Source organism: Neoarius graeffei, chromosome 14, assembly GCF_027579695.1.
Source record: "Neoarius graeffei isolate fNeoGra1 chromosome 14, fNeoGra1.pri, whole genome shotgun sequence".
Classification (NCBI taxonomy): domain Eukaryota; kingdom Metazoa; phylum Chordata; class Actinopteri; order Siluriformes; family Ariidae; genus Neoarius; species Neoarius graeffei.
Genome location: NC_083582.1, coordinates 54,452,812 through 54,458,786, shown reverse-complemented (window position 1 = coordinate 54,458,786; position 5,975 = coordinate 54,452,812).

The window sequence follows — 5,975 nt, the reverse complement described above, 5'->3', positions numbered from 1 at the left end:
TTTACAATTTCTTCTATTAATTAAAGAATGGCACAGCATACTTTTTATCGCTTTATAGTTCCATTTAATGTTCTGGAAAGGCATATTAACAAGCTATTTCCTGGTAACACTTAAATTACTATATAGAGGATGTGCAGTCACGTGACCCGCACGTGTGTACTCCGCCCACTCCGCCATATTGGACGGCATCAGGATAGTTTACCTTGCGTGAGCGTAATGGATCCAGGCAGTAATCTCCAAGAAAATTCGGAAAATACCCCATCTACATCGCGCAATTACTTGTCTAAGTTTGTTCAGCATCTTGAAGGTGACGTGAGGCAGCGTTACGTGGAAAAGTGTTCCAGGTTGGGGATTGCAGATCCGTACAACTTGCCGCAATCCTTGTTCAGGGAAATTCGGAGCTGCGGTGCCGGCGATTTGCCCGATCTGGCCTACCACGATATTTACAATTTTCTCATTGATCGTGAATCGTGTTACACTGGCAAAGCCTTCAAAGCTTATAAGAGCCTGGAAGCTTATAAATATTTTGTTGCGGAATGGGTATCCCAACTATACCTCTGGAAGGTTCCGAAGAAGAATGTCTACTTGATAACCTCACGGGTAAGTGGCATTAAGACGTTTATCATAAAGAGACTATGCAGGACGTTTTATCTTAAGAATGTTCGAAATCTAAACTCAGTTCCAGATAATGACAGGGTTGTAAATATGTATGTTTTTGTCTGAAAAACAGTAAATCAGAAATGCTGCGCACGTGTGCGTGGAAGCTGCACAAATGTGCGCAGCTTTCTGAATTACTGTTTTCTTCTCATACTAATACTTCCTATGTTTCATGGACTGTAACGGCATTTGTTCATTTAGTAATTTTAATACATAATTTACTTTGATGAAATTATTCAGACACTCCAACGCCCCCCCTAAAAAAAAAATCGGATCTGCACGATTCAGCCGTGAAAAAGGCGGCATCCGCCGTTTGCATCCCTGTTTAAACTCATAGGTTAACCGACTTTAACCGGCTAATGAAGCTCGGTGGTCGGTCAAGATTTTTTTTAGTTTTCGCCATCCCTACTATGGATTGGCCTTTCAAAGGCATATATGAGCCAAAAAGAGAAAACATTGTCATAGACTAGGCCAGGGTAGTAGGGCTAGGCATAGCCATTTTAAACGTTAGAGACTGTCTAGTTTCTAAGTATGCAGCTATCATTCAATCCGAAAATCAACTTAACAGATGTACTAGGAGTATTGAATTAGAAGATTACACCTACCTGATATGAAGTGTTCACTACAAATTCGGCTGGTAGAACTGGGGTACCAGTTTGCTCTTCGCACAGCGGACACCCATTTTGCGCGTCTCTCCTCGTCTGCGGGGAATCTATAAAATGACAGGCCCTCCTTTTGGCCCTGTCTGTTGGTACAACCAAATGCTGAACAAGATATAACCAATTCTCGAAAGATCTACTCCCACACACTTGATAATTAGAACGGGTTCGTCTAAGTTCTATGCGCAACCTTGCTGTCCAAAATGGCGGATAAACAAATATCACGCGACCTCGTGACGTCACGTGCACGCTCTCTATACCAGCTATAAACGGGGGCAGCCATGGCCTAAAAGTTAGTGAAGCAACCTTGGGCCTAAAAGGTCACTGGTTCAATTCCCTGGACCGGCAGGAAAATCCATGTCTGAAGTGCCCTTGAGCAAGGCACCTGACTGCTCCCCAGGGGTTTTGTGTGTGTGTGTGTGTGTGTGTGTGTGTGTGTTATATGTTGCTCTGGATAAAAGCGTCTGCTAAATGCCTGTAACTGTAATAACAGTAATTCCCACAACTTCCCTTGTACGGTAGATAAAAAGACAAAAAAAAAGCAACTTGTCATATTAAAGAGAAACCACAAAACACAAACGTCTCCATCCGTACATTTTCCTATGGCAACAATATCACTTTACCTCTCATGGTTACAAAGTACTGACACTGAAAACTCCTTCCATCAATGTTAACTAAGCATCTCCTTAGAGGACGCTTCACCACAGCGATTATGTCTTTCTTTGTTTAATAACAGCTTTTTTTTCGTTTGCATTCATTCATTATTAGACCTAGTAGACCTAGATTATATGGAGCATCTGCCATACAAGTCCCTGTGAATTAGCTGTTACGACAAAAAGGATAGCGTTAAATCATTGCCGGCACTGCCAGATTTGTGCTGTTATAGAAAATTAATCAACACCTTCAGCCAGGTTTGAGAATTCGACAGCAGTGTGGTATCATTTCATTTAAGGTTGGTAATAAAATATTTATAAGCTAGTAATACATAGCTTGCTATAATTAAAGATTAATGAATATTATTTTAAAGTATAAAGATTAAAATATCTCGTACATAATTTATTAATATTTATGTATCAGTTTAAAAACTTTATAATAGAAGTTTTATTTAATTTACACCTCATCTAATGAACAATACATTTTTTTAATTTATTGTTAAATAGCCCAGCACCAGTCCCACGGACCCACTGTACAGTTTGAAGCTTTCTCCAAGAGGTTCTCAACAAAAACTTTGATAAGGAACTGAGGAGCCATTCAGGAGTTAAATAATTTGTTTTCAATTAATCTATTTACTATTATTATATTCACATTGACTGGATATGAGCAATCACACGCTCTGATTGGCTGCTCTACTACTAGGCTATCAGTTCATATACCATGAGAAGAGAAAAACAAAATGGTGCAGCGTGCTGCTGAACCAACCGAGGACGAAATAAAAACTTGAAAATAAAACCCCCCAAAATTTAAAAAAGCAACAAAATATGGAATAAAAGGTATTTGATGGTAAGAACGTATCTTTGTTATTTTTCAAGAATTATTATTATAGCATTTTTCACAAACTGTTCCTGTCATTTCACTGGTTTGTTTACATTCTTCGTCTTTAAGCATTAAAATTTGTTGAATTTTTTTTAGACTGGTTCAAAAGCTCAAAGAAGTTTGAAAATTAAATCATTGAAATGTCCAAGGAAGAATTAAATAATCGTCTAAAGCGATTCTATACCTCGGCACGACAGCAAGATGACATTTTTTACAAAATAAACAACACTAAAGCCAATTAGTGCAGCCATCGATAGGTTTTTAAGAAGTCCGGCTAAGCGGAAATGATTTTGTAGGATATTTTGTATAAAGTTTTCATTTATAGAATTTGCAAAAAATAAAAATGCTCTGTTTCTCAAAATCCAGTGAATGTGGATAGAATAAAACAATTACTCCACTCAATCTCGTCATACATGGCTTATAGCCGACTCGGCACTACGCGCCTCGTCGTCTATCAGCTCATGTACGACTTGATTTCGTGGAATAACAGTTAACTGTAATATGTTTACAGATGTATAGAAGCAAGATTTAATAAGCTATATGTTATTTGATTATATAAAAGAGTTTATTGCTGAACATTAAAGTATTTGATGTGTTAATGTAATTAATGTAATAAGTTAATGTATTTCCCAACATGGTAATATATTTGAAAAGATTTAGAGGCAATATTTAATTACTGCAAATATTAACTGATTATATAAAGAGTTTATGATTGAACATTTAGAAAGTGTTACAAATAAACATTTGACCTGTGTATAGGCAAAAGGATTTTAATAACCTATAGTAGAAGCTTGACAGATAGAAATCTGTTTCTTGAAGTTTGTATCTTTATAATTAAACAGATGTTGATTTATTCACTATACAGTATATTTAACTTCTGGAACTTAAAAATAAACATATTCTGTTTAATTTGTGCCACGTAACATGCTATAACATCATGTACGCTGGTAGATACTATGGGATTGTGCTATTGACAGGGATTTTGATTATGGACATTTAAAGGAGATACGCAGAGCCATGGCCTCACTTTTTGTTTATAAATGCCTTGAGACCTCAAGAATGACACAGGATTAGTTTTAAGCGTGAACAATAAATCTAATATAGTAATTTTCATGATTAAAGTGATTCATATAGGTAGCGGTCTGAGTGAATGACCTTGACATCTGTGACATCACAGCAGGAAGTCTGTCGGTCTCATCGCCATTTCCGCTATACTAAAACACAGAGCTGACTGCAACTCCGATCCTCCATTTTGAGCTAATTTATCACCATGCCACGTGGATGTGTTGCTGGCGGGTGCAGCAATACAACAGAAGGTGGATTTATGTTGCATCCATGGCCCAAGAATGTTCAAACTCCAAAGATTTAGACGCATTTTGCGAGAAGTTCACGGGCCCATTGGGCTCCTACGAAGTGATCTCTCCTCTGCTCTGCACATTTTACTGAAGACTCCTACGAGACCTCTGATCTGTTGAGGAGCGTTGGCTATAAGCCCGTATTGAAAGAGGGTGCAGTACCAACAACTAAAGGAAAAGAAAACTACAAGAAAAGGAAAGTAAGTTCAGTTGCACCAGTTCTCCCGGAGTGTGAGCCGAGCAGTAATGGCGAAGTACTCAGTATGGAGAAAATGGAGAATGAGTGGACTATGTGTCAGATTTCTCCACTGGATATGCTTTTTTTTCCCCCCTCTGGATATGCTTCCCTGATCAGCAATATCTCACCCTTACATGGAAGAAGCGAATGAACGAAGAACTGAACGAAGAACAGAAAGTCAGCTTGTTTCAAAACAATCGGCCACAAGATCGGCCTTCAAGAAGCGAGAACACTCCTAAGATAAGGTTAAAGACCTCGCTCTAAGGCCAAAAAAAGAACTGTGAGTCTATCAGTTCAACAGGTTGAAAATAAACCAATTGATCTGTATTGTTCGATGCCTAATTTAGGTGCCTCGTGCTATGATTGATGTCCTGCAATTTGAGTTGTAAGGACTGAAGTGTTCTCCATTCACTATGATGCGAAGTTATTGTAGAAATTTGCAAAGCATTTTGATCTCATCACCAAAGTCAGCATTTCTGAGGTCAAACTACAGATGATCAACGTCATGCTCTGGAGTTACACAGTTGGTCTACATTATCAGACTGTTGGCGTGGTGTAAGTTAAAGTGCCATTCCACCATTGGATGTATTCTTTGGCATAAAATACAATATATTTTGACAACATATATAAATGGTATCACTAGATAGAGAAATCTTTTAGCTTCAAAATGATATATCAAACATAATTTTTTGACAATGACAAGTATATTAATTTTGCGACCAAAGTCACCTACCCTTTTAATTTCCGCGCGTGATGTCATCGGCAGGTTCCCCTTCTTGTGTACCACGTGACGTGTGACGTGGTACATATTATCAGCAATGGCGGATAGAACGCGATAAAAATAATACCAATAAATCTAGCTAATACCAATAAATCTAGCTAACTGAAAGATTAACTCAATTTGTCGCAATTTTTTTGGCCCCCATATACGAGGAGAAATGACTCTCTCACTTTGGGGTTTTCCTGGTCTAAAAATAGACCGACACGTGGTACACAAGAAGGAGAACCTGCCGATGACATCACGTTTCACTACCGCGCGGAAATTAAACGGGTAGGTGACTTTGGTCGCAAAATTAATATACTTGTCGTTGTCAAAAAATTATGTTTGATATATCATTTTGAAGCTAAAAGATTTCTCTGTCTAGTCATGTTGTCATAAAATATATTGTATTTTATGCCAAAGAATACATCCAATGGTGGAATGGCACTTTAAGCATGGCGGTTAGCCATTCCCATCTTCTATACATGAGCTCATTTATTTGATTAGACACTACCCAGTTATGTCTCCTGTTTTCAGTGTCTGAATGTCTGAAACATGCCTCTGTACTGTATTATTCAAGGGTCTTTATGGATTCTTTGTATAATTAAAGCTTCTTAGTTGCATAAAACGAATGCACCTGACCAGTACTTAAAGAAATTGGACACTATTTATCACTGCACCTTACGTTTTATCACTGGCTGCGGCAATCTTGTACATTGTTGTACTCTGTATAATATAGCAAATTGTCCATCTCTGTCTGTTCACTGACTTTC